We start from the raw sequence: 22,003 nt of genomic DNA on the forward strand, positions 1-22,003 counted from the left end.
CCTTTTGGTAGATAAGTCATGTTCAGTGAATGAAGCAACGATATGTGTTTATTCTATTAGAAGATATTTGATAAATTTCTGAATATTTGTATCTGGCTTCCTTATCTTGATAAAATGAAAGGCTTCGTGTGAGCCATTCACAGCTGGTTCTAGTGTTGTACTGAATAAGTATAGCTACAAAATATCTCATTTGGATAAATAATCATTATTTTTTGTCCATGTCTCACGTACTACTTCCTGAATCCACTTAGGTAATCCTAAAATTTCTGGGAAGCTGGGTGATATAATATAACTGAGACAAGAGCTCTGAATTCATATCATACTTTGACCTCATTTGGATAAGAATTTGATTTTATCCATATCCTATTATATTTTTCTACTACATCAACCCGAATTGTTGTTGAGTCAATACATATTCGTGATTTCAATTTTACCAAGTTCTATTGATGTACTTAAAATGGAGAAACTTCAAATTTATTAGTATCAACATTTACCCTTGTCTGTACGAGGTCTAATATTGATCTCTCCATCTTCAATCCTCGAGGTGAAGGGTTGACTTGAAGACTGTAGTTAAGGATATGGAGTTTTAATTTTTGTTTTAGCCGACTTATCTGGAGATGATCCCGACTTAATACTTGTACTAGGGGTAATTGAATTCCCTACTATAGGTATATAGTTATGTACTCGAAAACTCTCTATTTGAAAACCAGTGACTTCTCATGCCTTGGAGGATAGGCATTTCATTACAGACTATATAGATTGGTATATGCATGTAAAAACATCATGTAATTTGATCAGAGATAATTCTCTTATCAGCTTATTGTAGCCTACCTGCAATTTCTGCATTTAGGACAAGCTTGTTAAATTCGTTTTGAATTATTTCAATGTGTTTCTCAAATGCATCTGCATTTTTATGATGACATCGATATCACCGTTGTCTATCTCTTGTTAGAAATTCTGCAAGAATATTTTCATAAGATTTAATAATTATAATATCAAAAATATAATTTTGACATAAAGCATATCATCTTAAAAATTTAGTTTTCTCATGTTTGGATTCAATTTTATTCTTTAACAAAACATTTACATGTGTTATCAATTATTAAGATAAATTTCTTTACAAGTAAAAATAATGATCATTTTTAAAAAACTTTTTTTACTGCTTAAAATCTATTTTTGTTGATATGTCATATTATGGTTTTTTCGTCAGATAATAAACCACTACAATACATGCATGGTTGTTCTTCATCTAGTTTGAGCATCATAAGAACTGCTGTCTACCAATAATCGCTGACATCTGAATATAATATCAGATCATCTTCATATTAAGAAATAACCATTTTTGGAATATTTTTACAAATCTTCTTTAGTTAGCTAAACCCTTTTGTGTGTTCTTATGTTCATATAAATTTTGCATCTTTTTCAATAATGGACTAAATACTTTTGTTTTGCTTGGTTCTTAATAAACATCTCGGCAAAATTAAGATATCTTAAAAAACTTTGTAGTTGTTTCTTTTCTTTCAGTTTATCTGGAAAATTCTGTACTTTTTCTATTATGTGTTCTTGCATAATTATTTCGGACTCATCGATTTCTATTTCGAGGAATTCAATCTTTCTTTTAGCAATTATTGTGGTTATTTATTGATTCAAACATTGTACTTATGGGATATGGATAGAGAAAGAGGAAAAAATTGAAGATTCACATAGTACTTTTGATAATAAAAAAATAAATAAATCTGATTGATTTTGTACCTTTCGTTCAATAGTCAAATTCTACAAGATCAAACTTATCTTTTCAGATAAAATCAGTCATTTTTTCTTGCAAACTCTAAAGAAAAAATATGAGTATTTGATATGTTCTTCCATATTTTTAGATACTATCAAAGCATCATCAATATAGAAACATAAATATTAAATAATACATATTGGTAAGACTTCCCAAATATAGTGTTCATGTGGTATGGAGAAAGCAGTGAATTTCTTGTTTTCTTCTTGCATCTGGAGTTGATAGAAATGAAACTTACAATCAAATTTAGAGAATATTTTGTTTTTACGTGTGCAACTAATTAAATGTTCTATATTATTCATAAAATACGCATCAAACTTTAGAATATTATTAATTTTTTAATAATTAATCTGGTTTTTTTTATCTCACCGTGATTTCTTACAAGAAAAACAGGACCACTATACAGTGAAATTCCTATTTTGATTAAACCAAGTCCAGATGTTCCTTGATAATAATATACATATCCTTTTGATCAATTATGTTTATTGGGATATGCTTGCATCTGACAAATTCATATTCTCTGTCTTCTTTGATTTTAAGGCTCGTTTTGAGTTGATTTTTATCCCACCATACAAAGGGATCTTTATTATAATTTTTTTTTATCTTTCCTTGACATCTTCCAGAGATAATTTCGATTCAAAATTATATTATAGAGCTATCTTGAAGAATTCTATTTTTTTTTTTTTTGTTGGAGTTCCTTACATGCTCTCAATTGGAGCATTATTTCTCCAACCATCTAGATTTCTTCATTTTTGGGTTCGAAAATTTTCCTTCATCACCATGCTTGCTATGAAACTAGATTGACAATTTTCTATATAATATTTTTCTTAGTCTCTGGACTATGACTTTGTAGTCATATGGTGTTGCTAGTTTCATTTGCTTATGTATAGGACAAAATTTTGTAAGAAATTGTTTCCTAACATAATGTCAGTCCATGTATCATGAAAATAAATATGTGGTATTTTCACCTTATATCAAGGTGTTTGTCAAGCTCTTCTGATTAATATGTATGTCTTCTTAATTCTTTTACATAAGATTATATTTTTTTAGAGAAATCTCGTCCAGCAATATGAGATAATTCTTCTTCCAATTTTTTGGAAACTCCTCTTTTTTGCTTTACCTATTTCAGTCTCTGAATCAATAAAAGCAGCAAAATATTATGTCTTATATTATTCATATAACATCCATACTGGGATGTATGTTGATAATGTGCTCGTGGTCATTGGATCTTCCATGTTCTATCCTCATACATAAATTCCATTTTATTCCAGTCTCTAGCCGTTTCCAAGATTTGTGTTCCTCGAGAAACTTTAGCCCGAGAACCAATTTATCTGGTTATTTTCCTGGGATTTCTTTGATGTGAACTTTCAATTCTCTGATATTGATCATTCTTTGGTAAGTTTCTATAATAAATTGTGCCAAATATTATATAGTATTACAATGAAATTGATTTTTTGTCTTGTAATATCAAATAATATTTCAGTTTATTTCCATCCTTACGGACATCTGTGTTTTCCTGTTGTTGAATTTTTTTTATTATCGATTGGACTTCTTGGACAGATGTTTTCCCCTACCTGTGACTTGTTATTTTTTCTCCTCGAAAATAAAATATTCTTAGTTCCAATTTAATATTTTGACTCTTTTGTATATTCGATTTATCTTGGATATGGATATATGTTTCTTGTACTAAAGGAAACTCGATTCTTTTTGTTCTTGGTTTCGAAGAACCACTTTCAATTCTTCCACTTCTGGCATAGGGATGAGATTTAAAATTCTTCATTTTCTACTTTTGTGGCTTAATTCTAATGATTATTGGAAGATCATTTTCTTTACAACATAAAAGAGTACATTTATTACTACCCCTTAATCATTTTAATTCTTTTGTAACGTTGTCAGATGACATCGTTCTACCATTTTTTCTTTGAGAAAAGAGGTTCTTCACGCAAAAGTATTTGAATTGCCATGAACATATTCTCTGATTAGCATATCTCTCCAATGATTTGAAATTTTGACGAAAAAAGTTGCATTGTTATATTTTATTCGATACTTGAATTTCATCTACATTTAATGAATAACATAATATTTCATCTAGTAAACAGATGTCATGGAATTCAATACTATACAAAACTTGAGTATATTTCTTTTTCTTCTCTGTGTCTTGACTTTTGAAATAGTTCACCCCTATAAATTGTGTTTAAATAGGATAATCATTCTTCAGGCTGTCTCACTGAGAGATTCTCTGGCTATGACTGACTCTTTGATTTCTATCGAAGTCATATCCCATGCATTTTTAATTGATCTCATAAGACTTGATATCAAATTTTCTTGCTGCGATTCTCATAACCGATGTCCAATCATCAATGAGATTTTTTATGTTTTTGAAGTCTAGTACATCAAAGTTAATCATAACCTCATAAGGATATATAGGTTCCAAAACAGATTTCCCATAAGGGGTGCACTTTTCCACCAACATGAAAATATGTTTGGAGTCCTCTCATATTCGTATTATAAGATCACATTCTTTCCTTTAGTGGTTCAAGAGAAGATAACCAGGTTATTGTGGGTGGTTCACCTTCAATTGTGTTCATCTTCAGATCTATGACCTTGAAATTTGCAAAATATTTTGTTAGGTCTTGGAGATCATCGAGATCAATTTTTTCTAAAGTTGTCATCAGATTAATTTATTCTCTAAAGCATTTTTAATTAGATTGATAATTTTTCTTCGTAGGTTAAATGTTTTGGCATCCCCTTGGCAAATTTTATGACCAAAGGATGGTGGTAACCTTTCCACCGAAGTTCTTTTACTGGAACTTGCTTGTTGTTCTAGAGTTTGGATTCTTGTTTTAATATCCTTTAGTGTTATAATAATTTCTTCTTGTCTTTCAATGATTTTTTTTCTATCTTTTGTGGTACATAATACATCATACCGTCATTATTGTGTATCGTCTTTTAGATTTTCTAAGATCTCCGAAAAATTTAGATGAATCTGACACTATTTCTAGGAAATTACTAGACTGAATCATAATTTTACTTTTGGATTCTGATAAGTTCTACTTTACTCCTGATATTTAACATTTTTTTACATCTTTTTGTTCCAAATATTCCAAAATATTGGAACAAGTCCTGCAAGTAATTAATCTTGAACTTGTCTTCAGATCCATATTATTTGAGAAAATTCTCCTCCTCAAACATTTAATTATACAGGAATAATAATTTTTTATGTTTTACATCGACTCTGAAATTATTTCTGTCTAAGTAAATAATCAATCAATAAAATCAACAATTATAACTACTATGGTATTTTGTTTATTTTAGCATTTTAGAGAGTTTGAATAAAAAAATTTAATATTAAAATTTATTTTGGTTATTTTAGCATTTTAGAGAGTTTGAATAAAAAAATTTAATATAAAAATTTATGATAAATTTTGATCTTCAATTTACCCTAATTTAAGACTTGTTAGCGGGGGTATATATATAAGTAAAAGAAAAGAATAAATATTAATAGTCGTTATAAATTTGAGACAACTTAAATAAATGCAATATATGGGATGAAGATAATAGTTTGTGAGTGATCATGTTTTTCTTTCAAATATAATTTAAAAATATGCCATCATTTATATCATGGAGAACTAAAATACTTGAATATTAAAAAAAATTGGATAAGTTTCCAGCAAGTTACATTTTTATATTTATATTATGAAATAGAGCAATCTTTTTCTTATTTCAAATACGTTGTTTAAAACATTTTACAAGCTATTTATTTTATATTTAGTAGTCCAAAAATACTTAGCTATGTAAGATCCATTGAAAGAAAGGTTTATATATCTCAAGGCAAAAACTTGTGTGAGACGATCTCACGAGTCGTATTTTGTGAGACGGGTCTTTTATTTGGGTCATACATGAAAAAATATTATCTTTTATGTTAAGAGTATTACTTTTTATTGTTAATATCGGTAGGGTTGACCCGTTTCACAGATAAAGATTCGTGAGACCGTCTCCGTTTGCCTGTAACAACCAACAAAGGCCTACCAGTCTCGAGAAGACAATGATTCAACTAACCGGGTTCACAACCAATACAAAGATTTACGATCGGAATATCTTTTCCAAGAAGAGTCGCTCGCGCAACGCCGCTCCTGGGGTGTGATTCTCACTTACTACATCGGTATCAGCTACCTTGCCGGATCCTCCGCTGGCACTACTAGGGGTTTTGTCTCCAAGGTGAAGTCGATTGAGCAAACCAACACCATGAAGCTGAGAATTAATCGGATTCTACATGGATCTGGTCATACTGGTCGACAGGTGTTAGTTGTACTTAAATGTGCTTTTATTGTGTAGTCCTTAAAAACATGTTTCTTAGCTTCTTCCTTGTACTATTTATCAGACTTGCATAGTAGTTGGTTCAGTAACTGAAATAAAAAATTTCTTAGCTTAGTGAGCAACGCTCGTTTTATTTATTTCTTCACATGGTATTAGAGCCTTAGGATTCATCTCTGGCTTCGTTTTTCAATTCAATTTCTCGATTGACTAGCTGTAAAAGCGGATCTGCGGTGATTTCTTCATGCGATTTGATGGCTAGTAACTGCAATCTCAATAATCTGCTATATATTCACCCATCTGATAATCCAAGAACAAATTTGGTTAGTGATAAGCTGATTGGGGTGGAAAACTATGGTATTTGGAGTAGAGCAATGCTGATTGCACTATGAGCAAAGAACAAAATTGTGTTGATAGATGGAAGTTGTTGAAGACCACCAGCTGGTACCAAACTTCACTTCAATGGGAAAGATGAAATGCACTTGTGTTGTCATGGATAATAAATAAAGTCTCGAAAGAGATTTTTGGCAGAATAATCTATGTTTCAGATGCTTCGACGGTGTGGATAGATCTGAAGGAACAATTTGACAAATCAATGGATCGCGAATTTTCTCGCTGCATAGAGAAATTGGATGACCGAATCAAGGTAATAGTACTATATCAACATATTACTGTAAGCTCAAGCAACTTTGGGATGAATATTCAGCTCTTGTCATTTTGCCTTCGTGTGAGTGTGATACTGCTAAGAAATATTTGGAGCATGAACAACAGCAGAGGCTCCTTCAGTTCCTAATGGGACTTAATGACAGCCACATGAATGTAAGGAGCCATATTTTGATGATGAATCCATTACCTACGGTTGGACAAGCTTTTTCACTGCTATCTCAAGAGGAATCTCACAGAGCATTATCCTTTGTTGAAGCTCTAATAGCAGCTTTCTACACTAATCAGACCAAAATAGGTGGTTCCATGAAGGAGAGAGTAAATTTGAGTTGTTATCACTATAGTTGGAGTAGGAATACCAAGGAAAATTGTTATAAACTTGTTGGTTATCCTCCATGACATAAGCTGTATAAAGCTCCAAATAAGGGACCAAACAAGAGGGTGTACATGGATAATTGGAAAAACAGAAAGATTTCAGGTGATGCTAAATTTGTAGAAGAAATCAATGTTGATCAACAAAAATGGCAATTGGAGCTCTATCTCTCTTTACTCCTGGCCAATATGCTGAAATCCTACAGCTTTTGCGCAGCAATAATATACAAATGAACGTGCACTGATGGTGAATCTGGCAGGTATTACCTCACAAACTTTCAGCTCAAAATGGATTATTGACATAGGAGCTAACGAGCATATGATTGGTGATATCTCTCTACTGCAAATTTCTAAATCAATGGTAGACTCCAATAGCGCAGTAAGATTTCCAAATGGAAGTAAGGTTAGTGTAAATAAGATTGGTTCAGCCTTATTAACAAACTCCATTGAGCTTGAACATGTCTTATACATACCCCACTTTCGATTCAATCTTCTATCTGTGTCCAAGTTCACAAAGAATCATGGTTGCTTTGTCACATTTTACCCACATCGGGACTGGGAGAGTGATGTGGATTGGTAAGGAAAGGCATGGGCTCTATCACTTCACCTCAAAGGCAGCTCCAAAGTCACCTACAAGGGATAGTTTCACCTTTCCATCTTGTATGTCTAAATATGATAGGTTATATTCTTGTTCCGCTACTGGACTCTGTAATGTTGTCAATATTCATACTTGGCATAAAAGGTTAGGACATATGTCCATATTAAGAATGCAATTGTTACCCTTTATACAAAGATGATTCATTATCTCATTGTGTTGTGTGTCATGTTCCATAGCAAAGTAAATTAGTATTTCCACAAGCTAATCTATCCAAATCCTCTTTTGCATTCCAGCTGATTCATATGGACATTTGGGATCCATTCCACACACCTACCTATAATGGTGAAAGATACTTTCTTACCATTGTTGATGACTTCACAAGGGGAACATGGATCTATCTCATGCAATCTAAGATGGATGTGCTTAGGCTTATTAGACTGTTCTTTGCTATGGTCGACAATCAATTTTCAAAGAAAATACGAGCTATCAGAACAGATAATGCCAATGACTTCTTCAAAAGTGAGTGCCAATTTTTTTTTCATCTTTGGGAGTGATGCACCATAGTTCTTGCCCCTATACACCACAACAAAATGGGATAGTGAAAAGAAAATATAGGGATATCCTTGATGTAGCACGAGCCCTTTGATTTCAGTCATCTATACCACTCAAATATTGGGGGGATTGTGTATTAACAACTGTGTATCTAATCAATAGATCCCCCACACCACTACTGAAAAATAAATATTCTTTTGAACTATTATTTCACAAGCCTCTTTCCTTAACTAACCTAAGAGTTTTTGACATTTCATGTTCGCGATCCTGATTTTGATGTTAACAAAACTTGTTATTTTGTTTCTAAACAGTTTACCTAAGTGCACAGAAAGCTGAGATCAGTTACCGAGCCAAAACCGAAGCTATCGTGAAACATCTACTCGTTTTAAAATGCGGAAATATTTTTTTTTAAAAGCTCGCAATTACAGAATAATAATTAAAAAGATCGTATTTATTTGGCAATAAAAATATCGCAGTAAAAAAATAATCAAATAACCAGCATCAAACGTAAACGTAAATGAGTAAAATCGTAAAATTCTCAACGTAAATAAAATGTTTAACTCCTCTCCAAACTCATAACTCAGAATGCGGAAAAAACGTGCGGTCCTCGGGTTATGTCACTGCACCAGGACTGCCTACTCAGAGTTAAGCACCTCTTGTCTCCTGCTTAAAATGCTCACATGCATCACACACGTTTAGTGAGTCTAAAAACTCAACACACCTGTACCAGTAATAACAAATACATATACGTAGCACACAGCAGTGAAAAATAGCATAATGAACATACATTTCATGTCTGCAGTAAAAATTGTATACGTAAACGTGTCCTGTCAAATCATGGTAAAATCATAGCATGTATAATCATATCAGCATATACGTGTTAATTTTCTTAATTTGAATTCCGTTCATTAGCTGTGACTTTCGTATCATAATGTCATCATGTCAGTCGATGGATCCATCTACGTGTAACCGCGGTACCCGGCGGCGAGGATCATCAGCGACGACATTACCCGCCCACTGAGTCCGGGCCTTACATGTCATCGTGTCATTGTGTTAGTCACAACTAATTCACTTCCTTCAAAACGTGTCAAAATATTCATCACTTAATAAAAGCATGCGTATACGTAATTTTTCCTTTAAACCAATCATGCATCATAATTATCATAATATCGTAAAAATCGTAAACATAATGCATAATCATTTAAAATATCATAATTTGTGCTCAGGGCGCTGCCAGGACCAAAATCTCACTCCGGGTGCAAAATGACCATTTTTCTCCTGGAAACCCAAAAATTATCGTTTAACCCATGGACCTCTAAAACTGACCCGAAGCTTACCAAACTCCTTAAAAATGTCCCAAAATTTTTTGTAAAAGTATTCCTAGACGTCAATTCGAGCCCAAAAACCAAACTTAATCGTTTCGTTTTAAATCTTGGACCGGGGTCCCGGTTTTAATCCGAATCGACTCGAAACATAACCAAATTTTTCTCAACGTTTTATCATATCTTAAAAACACTATAATGATCCTAAAATCTTAACCCCCAGCCCTTAAACCTACGGTTGCTAGCCCAGAAAATTGCTGCAAGTCTCGGCCCTTCCACTACTAACCACCAATCCTAAGTTCACCCTTCTAAATTGCGTCCTAGCCTTCCCCCAACGTGATCAGCCCTTAAACACTCAAACCTAGACTACCCCATAGTTATTTGGGGCGCAAGGGGCACTAAAGCGCTAGGGTGCCTTGGGGCATGAGGCGCGAGGCGAAGCGCACGCCTTATCGAAGTAAAGCGCATTTGACACAAATTTTAAAATTCAACATATATAAATTATTTTATACTATATAAATTAAATACTTTTCACAAAAATAACAAATAATATAAATAAAAATCAATTAACAGATAATATAGCATAAATCATAACAAAAACAAACTCCAATCAGCTAAAATTCATTATTAAGTTGTAAGTGCATCATAGTATATTTAGACGTAGAGACCAGAGAAAGGCCGTTGCAGTGCTGCACGAAAGACGTAAGACGCAGATGACAGAACCAGAAAAAGTTTGAGAATTGAGACGTAAAGACTAGAGAAAGGCCGCTGCAGTGGTGCACGCAAAGTCGCATACACAGAGAAAAATTGAGAGGTCGCTAGGGAGAAAAACGGACATATGCAGGGCTTTTTAAAACATAAAATAGGGTTTTTTTTTGTTATTGGGCTTTAAAACTTATTGGGCTTTAATTATATGTATAAAATCGTACCATAAATGGCTTTATTGGTACAGGCGCACAAGCGCGCGCCTTTCAGCAGAGGCGCACCTGGGTCGAGGCGCGCCTAAGGCGCGCGCTTGATTAATGTGTTGCGCCTGGGAGAAGGTGCGCCTGGCTGCGCCTGTCGCCTAGGCGCAGCCAACCGCTCGCCTTTTATAACTATGGACTACCCTAGGACTTCTCTGGACCCCAAGAACCCACGCAAATCCCCCATGCAAGCCGCAGCCCCTACAACTCGCTATTCTCCCAAATCGACTGAACCGAAGCCATGCTTCTACCCTCTCGATCCACAGTGCTTGGGATGGTTCCAGCACTAGCCGAGTCCTTCCAAGCCTTGTCCCAGACCCACCAGGGTCTAGGCTAAGCCTCAGCAAGGTCCCTGCAGAGCTGGTTGGACTCTGCACGCTGACAGCCAAAGATCGAGCCACCCCAACAAAGCCTTGCTCTCGGTCCTACATCTTGTACGATCTGCCAAAGGTCCTAAACCCCCAAGACCATTCCTTGACACCGATTACAGCCCTTAACAACCTACAACCACCCTTCGGGACAACCCATTTGCAAGCACATCAAGAAAACTGTGAGATGGGAGCAACTTTGTATCGTTTTTCATAAAAACTAATGAACAAAATGCAAGCATACACTAGATCATGACATGCACGTTCAAACACATACATATCAGTATACTAGTGGCATATGTGATGAGAAAAGAAATACAAACGTTCCTGTTGATTATTGTGATTCAAAGGATGAGGTAGAACCCACGGCCGAAGGGAAACGATGCTTAAAGTGGAAAAGAAATGGTGCCACCGAATGTTTTCAGCAGCAATTCACGAGAGGGATCGTGAGTGGAGGGGGTGGACGGCTGCTGAATGGTAATTAGGTTTAGTGGGAGCTTAGAGAAATATTAGGTACTAATTATAAGGTTTAGGATTAAATAAATGGGCCCTAAATGCTAATCAAAAGTTTAAAAGAAATACCAAGGCCTGATAAGCTTAAAAGTAGGCCCAATTAAGTCCAAACGCACTCTCGAAAAATATTTCGTGTTGGAAAGTTTTTGAAAATATTAGCCGGACCCTCAAAACATCCCCCGATTCGATAAAATTAGCGTACCGTAAAAATAAAATCATGCGGATAAAAATACCCAATAAAATCCCATTTTTTGAAAAATACACTTAAAAACACCTTATATTAATTAATAAAAATTAATCATGTAATTAAAATAATTTTCCTGAAATTTTTCCGGTCTCCGTTCCTCGTTCGAGTGCTAAATGCATTTAGAAACCCTAATGCATGAACCTTTAAAATTTCGTGAATTTAACCATATTATGCATGAATTATGCATAAAAATAATTAAACATAAATTAATAAAATAAACATGCATTTAATGCTTTAAAACAATTTAATAAAATACCAAAGAAATTTAATAACTTGCATGCATGTGGTACATATGTCCCTTCAAATTTTTGGGACGTTACATATCGAGTCGCCAACTGAAGGCCCCAATTGATTGCTCAAACTGAAACAGTCTAACTTAAGTATCATAGACCAGTTCAACTAATTGTCCAGTTGATAGATGGTTCAGCAGAAGACCATCAGAAGCCCGGCCAGCTGATAAAGTGTTCAATTGATGAATAGCTCAGCTGACCAGTTCAATTAAAACAGTGAAATCAGTTCAACTGACGAGCCGACTAATTTCACCAGCTCAACTGAAGATCAATTGCTGATCAGTTTGGAGAACCAACTGAAGACCAATTAAGAGCATCAGTTAGTAGCCGATCAGTTTGCAGAACAAGACAGCTTATCTAAAGTGGAATCTAGTTTTGCACGAAGTTACAAATCAAAGTCTCCGATCAGAGGACGATAACACCGTTGCAACAGAGCTTAAAGCTAATACGTTTCAGAATGGCTGTCAGATAGTATAGATGCATATTTCGAGGAACATATTCAAACTGAAACGGACATATTTGATGAGTCTTCGTGTACGGTCAATTGCCACTATAAATACAAGACGAATACCATCAGCTGAAAAGAGTGTGTGGAAGAAAATCAAGAGAGGGCGAGCCTAAAGATACATTAGCTTTGAAGAAGCAATTAGTCAGATTTGAAAGAACACTTCAACGTGTTATCAGCTTAGATTAGAAGCACAATTCCCTCATTGTGTGAGAACACTTTCATGTTGTATTCATAGATCAGCTCTCACACACTCACACATCATCACTCACACATATAAAAGAGAGTTGAACTTTAAAGAATAGATGAGTGAGTCTTGACAAAAAGACGTTAAACTATGTGTTTGTAAGTCTTACACAAAGACGTTAAACTTGTGTATGTAGTATTTGCATATGAGACATTAAAAAATGTGTTAACTGAGAGGTGCGGCCTTCAGTTATTAGTGGAACCTACTTGAGGTGGTAGAATGGATGACGTAGGAGCAGTTGAAGTCTCCGAACATCCATAAACATATCTTGTGTTATTTACTGTTTAACTAGTTTTAAACTGATTTGATCAGTACAGCTGATATCAGTTCAGTTCTATCCATAACTGAACTGATAGAAGCCCGAGCTGATCCCCTTATTTAGTTAATCAATTACACAAGTTAAAAGCTTTAACTCATCAATTTTTTAACGAATGATTATTTCGAGTATTTTTCGTTTGATTTCTAAGACAAACTTGATCTAATTCATCGGTGAATTCAGTCTTAGAACACGAGCTATTGCAGCTCAAGATGGAGGAAAATATCAGTCTTCCTTTGATGAGGATGATCGATATCACGATCATGTCATTATGTTATGCTTCAGCTCTGTCAATAAGCCACAAATTCTCATAGCCATAATAGCTAGGTATTGATTTCTTTGATGAGGACGATCGATATCACGAGAGATTTAAGGCACTTCTAGTGGCAAATGGATACACATAATAGCCAGGTATTGATTTCCATAGCTAGTTATTGATTTCTTTGATGAGGACGATCGATATCACGAGAGATTTAAGGCACTTCTAGTAGCAAATGGATACACATAATAGCCAGGTATTGATTTCCATGATACTTTTCTCCTAATGCAAAGATCGTGACAATTCGATGTCTCCTCAATGTGGTTGTGATTCATAATTGGCCCCTCTTTCAAATGGATGTGACTAATGCATTTCTCCAAGGGCATTTGAATGAGGATATTTACATGAGTCTTCCACAAGGATACAAAGTTCAGGGAGAGAATAAGATTTGCAAGTTGAAAAAATCATTATACAGTCTAAAACAGGCTTCTCGTCAATGAAATATGAAATTCTCGAGTATCATGATTGAATGTTGTAATTGTCAGTCTCAACATGATCATTACTTGTTCTTTAAACATGATGATACTTCAATTACTTTGCTTGTGGTATATGTTGATGACATTGTCATCACAGAGAGCAGTGCGACAGCTATCCAGAATTTAAAATGTTCTTCATTCCAAGTTGCAACTTAAAGACCTTGGTCATCTCAAATATTTCCTAGGCATTGAAGTAGCTTGTTCCAAAGAGGGCATTTATCTTAATTAACGAAAATATGCTTTGGAACTTATCACTGACATAAGTATGACGGGGGCCAGACCATTTGATACACCTATGGATCAGAAAAAGAAGTTCACCAGCCACGAGCTTGATTCTATTATGCTGCAAGGTCCAAGATATGTTTCTAAAGATGTTCTACTGGTTGACCCAAATGAATACGAACGCTTGGTTGGTCAGTGGATATACCTGACTATAAATCGACCTGACTTTTGTTATGCGGTCCAATCTCTAAGTAAATTCAGGCATGTTCCGAAGACATCTCACCTAGATGCAGCTATTCGTGTTGTTAAATATATTAAAAGAAATCTAGGCTAAGGCATTCTATTACAACCTTCTAACTCTTTGTCTTTTACAACATATTGTGATTCAGATTGAGTTGCGTGCCCTATGAGACGTCGTTCTGTTAATGGTTGTTGCATCAAACTAGGGACTTCCCTCCTATCTTGGAATTCCAAGAAACAAAACATTGTTTCACGATCATCTGTGGAAGCAGAATACCATGCCATAGCAACCGCCACCTGTGAAATCTTTTGGATTGTTGGCCTTTTGCGAGATATGGGAGTTCATATTTGTGGCCCCACGACATTGTTTTGTGATCATATGGCTGTCATCCACATTGTTGCCAATCTAGTGTATCATGAGCGGGCAAAACATATACAAATTGATTGTCATTTAGTTCGTGAGAAGATCAAAGAAGGCCTTATCTGCGCTCAATACACTCCTACATATCAACAACTTGGCGACATTTTCACAAAGAGTTTGGGGAGGACTCAACATGCCTACTTGATTGGGCTTAGGAGTCTATGATCTGCATTAACCTTGAGGGAGGTGTCATAACAATTCAAGCTTGTTACACAAATCAAAGTTTTTGGTTCAAGCTTGTTGTTCACACCCACACCAAGTTTGAAGGGAAGTGTTAGTTGTACTTAAATGCGCTTTTATTGTGTAGTCCTTAAAAATACGTTTATGGGCTTCTTCCTTGTACTATATATCAGACTCGCACAACAGGTTGGGAATCGGTGTGGCGTCATCGATCTAATGTACACGGGTTTTGAGAGTGGAATGATGGCTATAAGGGACGAGGATGATGTCATCAACAGCGTCGTGGCCAGGTTGGGAACTGCAGCACTTTACAAGGCAGCGGCAGGACCGATGTTTGCCGCGATGGCGGGGGCCATTGGCGGCGTTATTGTGGGGATTGATGGGGCGTTGAAGCAGGCGTTGAAGCGATATGTGCCCAATTGAGTTTCTTCTTCTTTCTTTTTTTGCTTTGCTTTTGTTGAAGATGGTCTATTGTGATTATCGACACGAAAAAGGCACAGTTTTGATGATTATTTTGCAATGGATTATGCAGAAAGCGGAGGACCCTGCATCTATAATACATCTTTGTTGCTTTTACTTGGTGATGCGATCCTGGTGAAATGAGTGAGCAGGGTCGGATGCTCCATCGGATCTGCTATCAAAGTGATGAAGGAAATAAGAGCAATGTAGATATCTGAACCAGAAGCTTCTTCCCCGGGCGGAGAGGATTTCCTGCACTCAAGAAGGTAACCACGTGAATGGGCGTCGGAGGGGTGTCCGGCGTGGCAACTCCGATGCTTAAGTCAGTGAATGATTCAAGCCAATAACCAATGTAACCAAGTGATGGTTGTGATATTGGTGTGAATGAATGAATGTAAATGTAAAGATAGAACCTGGTATTTATAGTATGAGAAATAATGATGACCTCGTTCTCCGTGCTACCTACTAGTTATAGTAGGACGGCTGAGCACACCCTATATTCTGTCATGTCAAATCATATATTAGTCACATCCTTCCTGTCTGATTCCGTCAACCACTTGGATCGATGTCAGATATGAGACAGTCGCCCACATCCTATTCTGCTAGTATACTCGAGTGCGGTGCTCATATCGAGGTGGCCCGGGTAGAAAGTTCCCGGGAGTTTGAACGAGAGCCCGGGCGTCCGGTGGCCCGGGGAGGAGACGTGCCGGGCATTTACCCGCCCGGCTCCTGATGAACCCTTCCTGCCGACTTGTCCTGATTCTCGCCATCCATCCAGTATCCTGGGTCGTTCATGCCCCGGGCACAAGAATCGTTCATGACTCGGGCACAACCCGGGCTATCCCGAGGGTATCATCACTCCTTCTTTAAATAGTCGGGCTAGAGTCATACTCGCTGTCCCGATTAGTCTTGTGTGCCCGATCATGAAAAATATTTAGTTTGTCTGTAAAAGCATCGGGGGCTTCATGTATCCCAGAGATGGGATGAGGTGTCGGAGTCTCGTGTCTTATGGACTTGAGATAAGATGTTGGGGCCTCGTGCCTCCCGCTCTTTGCATAAGATGTCGGGGCCTCATGTCTCCCGGGCTTTGCATAAGCTCCCGGGGCCTCGTATCTCCCGGACTTAGGAATGGTCGAGGTGCGGAGCCCTGAGCCAGGTTTGAGAACCCTGGGCTTATAAATAACTAAGGTGCGGAGCCTTGGGACGGGGAGCATGTCCCGGGACTTGGGAGTGGTCGAGGTGCGGAGCCCTGAGCCAGGTTTGAGAACCCTGGGCTTATAAATAACCAAGGTGCGGAGCCTTGGGCCGGGGAGCATGACCCGGGACTTGGGAGTGGTCGAGGTGCGGAGCCCCGAGCCAGGTTTAAGAACCCTGGGCTTATAAATAACCAAGGTGCGGAGCCTTGGGCATGTCCCGGGACTTGGGAGTGGTCGAGGTGCAGAGCCCCGAGCCAGGTTTGAGAAACCTGGTATAGATAACCGGGGTACGGGTCCCCGGGCCAGGGTACGGATCCCTGGACTTAAAAGATGACCGAGGTACGGGTCCCCGGGCCAGGGTACGGGTCCCTGGACTTAATAGATGACCGAGGTACGGGTCCCTGGACTTAATAGATGACCGAGGTACGGGTCCCCGGGCCAGGGTACGGATCCCTGGACTTAATAGATGACCGAGGTACGGGTTCCCGGGCCAGGGTACGGGTCCCTGGACTTAATAGATAACCAGGGTGCGGAGCCGTGGCCTTCATAAATGGTCGAGGTACGGAGCCCCGAGCCAGGGTACGGATCTCTAGACTTAATAGATAACCGGGGTATGGGTCCCCGGACCAGGGTACGGATCCCTGGACTTACAAGATGACCGAGGTACGGGTCCCCGGGCCAGGGTACGGGTCCCTGGACTTAATAGATAACCAGGGTGCGGAGCCCTGGCCTTCATCAATGGTCGAGGTACGGAGCCCCGAGCCAGGGTACGGATCCCTGGACTTAATAGATAACCAGGGTGCGGAGCCCTGGCCTTCATAGATGGTCGAGGTACGGATCCCCGAGCCAGGGTACGGATCCTTGGACATAATAGATAACCGGGGTGCGGAGCCCTGGCCTTCATAGATGGTCGAGGTACGGAGCCTCGAGCTAGGGTACGGATCCCTAGACTTAATAGATAACCGGGGTGCGGAGCCCTGGCCTTCATAGATGGTCGAGATACGGATCCCCGAGCCAGGGTACGGATCCCTGGACTTAATAGATAACCGGGGTGCGGAGCCCTGACCTTCATAAATGGTCGAGGTACGGAGCCCCGAGCCAGGGTACGGATCCCTGGACTTAATAGATAACCAGGGTGCGGAGCCCTGGCCTTCATAGATGGTCGAGGTACAGAGCCCCGAGCCAGGGTATGGATCCCTGATCTTAATAGATGACCGAGGTACGGGTCCCCGGGCCAGGGTACGGATCCTTGGACTTAATAGATAACCAGGGTGCGGAGCCCTGGCCTTCATAAATGGTCGAGGTACGGAGCCCCGAGCCAGGGTACGGATCCCTGGACTTAATAGATAACCAGGGTGCGGAGCCCTGACCTTCATAAATGGTCGAGGTACGGAGCCCCGAGCCAGGGTACGGATCCCTGGACTTAATAGATAACCAGGGTGCGGAGCCCTGGCCTTCGTGGTCGAGGTACGAAGCTCCGAGCTAGGGTACGGATCCCTAGACTTTAAATATGGTGACGGGGCCTCGTACCTCCCGGACTTTAGATAATGTGCCGGGGCCTCATACCTCCCGGGCTTGAGATAATGTGCCGGGGCCTCGTACCTCCCGGGCTTAAGAGATTTTGCTTTACCTGCTGTATTAGTTTTATTAAAAATCAAATCACTAACCTGGAAATATTGAATCCGAATTCATTTTCGGTAGAGTGAAACTTCTCTGGTTGAGCTAAATTAGGTGATTAATATAGATGTATGCTACTGAGTGCATAGCAAATACTCTTCATGCCAATCCGGGATAGCTGCTGAGCTTTGAGCCCATATGAAATCCACATATAAGATCTGAGCGCCGAGCTGGTCGGACTTGTATGTTTGCCAAGCAGAGTTGGGCTTATTTTTGAATGGAAACCATATCTACGTCTTGAGCTCAATTTCCCACAGACGGCGCCAATGATGCGTTCTTGGTGAAATGAATGAGCAGGGTCGGGTGCTCCACCGGATCTGCTATCAAAATGATGAAGGAAATAAGAGCAATGTAGATATCTGAACCAGAAGCTTCTTCCCCGGGCGGAGAGAATTTCCTGCCCTCAAGAAGGTAACCACGTGAATAGGCGTCGGAGGGGTGTCCGGCGTGTCCACTCCGATGCTTAAGTCAGTGAATGATTCAAGCCAATAACCAATGTAACCAAGTGATAGTTGTGATATTGGTGTGAATGAATGAATGTAAATGTAAAGATAGAACCTGGTATTTATAGTAGGAGAAGTAATGATGACCTCGTTCTCCGTGCTATCTAGTAGTTATAGTAGGACGGCTGAGCACACCCTATATTCTGTCATGTCAAATCATATATTAGTCACATCCTTCCTGTCTGATTCCGTCAACCACTTGGATCGATGTCAGAGATGAGACAGTCGCCCACATCCTATTCTGCTAGTATACTCGAGTGCTGTGCTCATATCGAGGTGGCCCGGGTAGAAAGTTCCCGGGAGTTTGAACGAGAGCCCGGGCGTCCGGTGGCCCGGGGAGGAGACGTGCCGGGCATTTACCCGCCCGGCTCCTGATGAACCCTTCCTGCCGACTTGTCCTGATTCTCGCTATCCATCCAGTATCCTGGTTCGTCCGGTGCCCCGGGCACAAGAATCGTTCATGACTCGGGCACAATCCGGGCTATCCCGAGGGTATCACTTGGCTTTTTTTTTCTCTATCATATACTTGGTAGAAGCACACAAGGTCCGTGCATGCCTTGGTTTGCCGCCTTTTGGAATATGTTGTTCACTCTCGTCACTTTCTCCAACTATTTTTTACAGGAATGTCCAGATTTTCAGATGGCTTCTTCTTCACCATCTTAAGGTGATAAACTATTAAGGCTTTCTTGCATATTTTTTAATCCTATTTTCAACGAAGTGAAAGGAGTTTGTTGTAGCTTAAAATGGTTAACAAAATGTACCGATCAAGGGTCAAGGAATTGAACCGATTGAGCTGCACAGTGAACAACTGGAGTACTTTGCGAGTGTGTCCCTTCAGAAAGAAAGCAGGGATAATGTACAGTTATGGAAGATTTGAAAGCTCGAAATCTCAATGACATGCCAAACAGAATCTTATTGATTTTGGCTTTAACATATTGGTCATACTAAGTTTCAAAGCAGAATATCGCCACTACTATAGGAGCATAGGGTTCAAACAAGAACATACATATATTTTTGTTGCACATCAATGACCACATAGTCACACGCTACACAAGACGAAAACCTAGAAAAGCTCATAACACAAACAAAATGTATCCACACATGTAAAATGCTCCTTAGGATCAATTAAACACCCTTGCTAACTCTCGAGTTATACAACACTCGAGTAGTCTTAATTTTAAGTAACCCTTCTAGCATTGTGCTGCCCCGGATGGGAGAGCTTGCACTTCTCAGGAAGCTGCATGGCAAGAGTCGGATCAATGCCGAGTGAAGGCAACATCCTTGAGTTCTTGAAAGAGCAGAGGCACGACATGTTTGCATGGGAGAGGGCGGAGCAACAGGTGGTCGAGGGCATTGGAGGACTTGGGAGCGCAGCCGCTGGCTCGCATGCCATGAGACCCTCAAAGGTCATATTGCAAAGCATTTGGGCATCGGCCAACTCAAGAACATTGTTGCTGTTAGCTAAAAAAGACACCATGAAAAACATACTGAAAATTCCATACTTTCGACAGGAGAAATCCATTGATTATTAAGTAGTCTTTGTGGCTCTATACATACTACATGTTGGTTTATATACATGTAAGGTGGTGGGGTTGACAAGCCGTGAACTTATATAGGCCATTCATTTTGGCACCAGAATTTAGTGTCACGGACTATAGATTAGTGGTGCTAGAGAACTTCGTTGATTTGTATATCCAGTGACCAGTAGATTCAGTGTATCACTGCCAACTGTTTGCAATACGACACACACGTGTATCCATTTTTCTTTTCCTTTTTTTTAACGTGTGACATCGCCATCGTTCAGAAAATTTTCATTGAGGATTAACTAAGCTAAGGGTAATTGAACTGGAGTAGACACATATTCCCCAGTTTCACTTAGTTGCCATACAAATAAAAAGCCATGGCAAAACTATTTAAATCAAAATGATCAATCTCTTCTTCGATTAATCAGTTCTAGTAACAAACAGTGGGAGATCGAAAATTGCGTAAAGAGTAACATGTTACTTGTCAAACTAATAACTAACAAAAGTTCCTGGTTGAGAGAAACTAAGTTCAATTCTTGAAAGAAAACAATTAACGGACAAGAATAGCAAGAGGATTATAGCATCCAACCATAAAAGATGTAAACCATGACACGTATATCAAACCGATTATAGCATCTAGCCTTCAAAAAAGGGAAAAAAAAAAGAAAGAACAGTAACAAAGCATACCCATGACTCCAACAAGGTAAACACGTTGAGAAGATCCTGCAAAAAGGAAAACCAAAGCTCTCAACAAGATTTGGTAGGAAACCCTCAAGAATAGGTTTTTTCCACCATATGAGATGAAATGGAGACAAGGGCAACCCTTCTCAACCTCCTGACGCTACAGTTTTTTTATTACAAAATATCCCCTATTCCAAACATATGCCCCTACGCGTGCAAGATTCTACACTAAATAACTAGTTCGTGATATCTGAACAATTACCTCATACAAAAATTTGATGTCATTGAATCAAAGAACCTATTTTTCAAACTGGATAGAGAGAATAGGTTAAGGTTTTTACCAAGTACTAAATTGAAACACCGAAAAAACAGGGCAAGAGTTGTAAGGACTGAAAGTATGTATGCTCTGTAATAATGCTGCTCTATGAAAAGTGTCTTGATTATTCAAATCCCCCTTGCTTTGGTGAGAAACACCGTTCTGCCTTTTCCATTTCACTTCTGATTCTCGATTAGAAGGAAGTACTAGCCAGGAAATGGGTTTGTTTCAACCTACCCGTGCAGGCACTGCCTGCACGGGCAATGAACGGCCCGGATCACTCCACGTGTGATCCGGGCCCACCTCCCTGTAAAAAAAAAAAAAAATTGGCTCGAAAAAATCCGAGCCGTTGGATCGACCCCTGCAGGCAGTGCCCGCAGGGGTAGGGTCGACCGAACCCAGGAAATGGCATGACAATCAACAGTTACTTTGGCGTTAAAACTTCCTTTCAGAGAGATGTCTATGAAAAAGCAAGGAATCCAACCAAGATTTCAACAAAAAATTGCGTACCACCAGATTAGTTCTCGATAGAGCTAATCTGAAGCAACTGGGTGAGTGCAGCCCCTCCAACAATTGGCCAGTGGAGGGGGAACAGCAAGCACCTTTGAAGCAGAAAAACAATGATAACATTTTATGCATAAATTAATTGAGCTTCATTGAAAAGAAACCACGAAAAAAAGTAAGACAAAAAACAGTAGCACAAATTATGCTATTGATAAAGGCTTCAAAAAC

The 22,003-nt window shown here is 38.8% G+C and overlaps 1 long non-coding RNA gene across 1 annotated transcript; it reads left to right on the forward strand.

The window, feature by feature from the left end:
• Positions 1–5,786: 5,786 nt before the first annotated feature.
• LOC142530148 (uncharacterized) lies at positions 5,787–15,488 on the forward strand. Its single transcript, XR_012816036.1, has 2 exons — positions 5,787–6,085; positions 15,103–15,488. It is a non-coding gene; the product is annotated as an uncharacterized LOC142530148 (long non-coding RNA).
• Positions 15,489–22,003: the final 6,515 nt, after the last annotated feature.

Source organism: Primulina tabacum, chromosome 16 (genome assembly GCF_025594145.1).
Source record: "Primulina tabacum isolate GXHZ01 chromosome 16, ASM2559414v2, whole genome shotgun sequence".
NCBI classification, from domain to species: Eukaryota; Viridiplantae; Streptophyta; class Magnoliopsida; order Lamiales; family Gesneriaceae; genus Primulina; species Primulina tabacum.